Here is a 722-nt window from a genome sequence, read left to right as displayed (position 1 = left end):
TGACTTCCTAACGAGGACGCCTTACGCCCCAGGCTGGTGAACCCTCTGGCGAAAGCTCCTCCCCCCACTACATGTACACGTTGACGGTGCTTCCGACGGCACAGCGAGTCGTCGGGGAGTTCCCCCCCGGATTGCCGCCCTTGGAGGAGCTCTACCAGGGCAGCCAACTGACCCTTATCAACGGCCACTTCGCGCTCGACACCCCATGCCACTTTTGCCGAACCGGGTGGAGATTGGCACCATCAACGCCAGGGAACCCAAGCCGTTGCCGGAGGTAGGATCGTGGTTTTTCTTTATTTATTTTTCTTTCTTTTTTTATCTTTTTGGTTTTTTCTTACGTTTTTCTTCAGTTTCGTTTTTTTCTCCATTTTTCGTTGCTTTATTTTTCTCTGTTTTCCTTGTTTTTGTTTTTTCTCTTACGCTTTCCTCTCTGTTTTTCTTCTGCGCTTTTGTTTTCTCTTTTTTTCTTTCTTTCTTCATTGCGTTTTTTATTTGTTTCTACTCTATAAAGTAAAAAAAAAAAAAAGAAGTCACTTTCTTTCTCTCTTCCTTCTGTTATCATTTTAGTTTTCTTTCACAACTATTTAATCTTCCATTTAATTTATTTGATTTTCCTTCTTCTGACAACTGTAATCTTAAAGGTATTTGTTCATTTTGTTCCAGGAATTTCCTAAAATGATATTTATTTACTCGTCCTAAAAATTAACATTTGGCGAATCCAG

General features: G+C 40.7%; 1 pseudogene; it reads left to right on the top strand.

Annotated features, from left to right (window-relative positions):
• The window catches only part of LOC119588874, a 24,330-nt pseudogene that overhangs the window by 8,246 nt on the left and 15,362 nt on the right, over positions 1 to 722 (top strand).

This window comes from Penaeus monodon, chromosome 24 (genome assembly GCF_015228065.2).
Source record: "Penaeus monodon isolate SGIC_2016 chromosome 24, NSTDA_Pmon_1, whole genome shotgun sequence".
NCBI classification, from domain to species: Eukaryota; Metazoa; Arthropoda; class Malacostraca; order Decapoda; family Penaeidae; genus Penaeus; species Penaeus monodon.
This window is presented reverse-complemented; position numbering and strand designations above follow the sequence as displayed.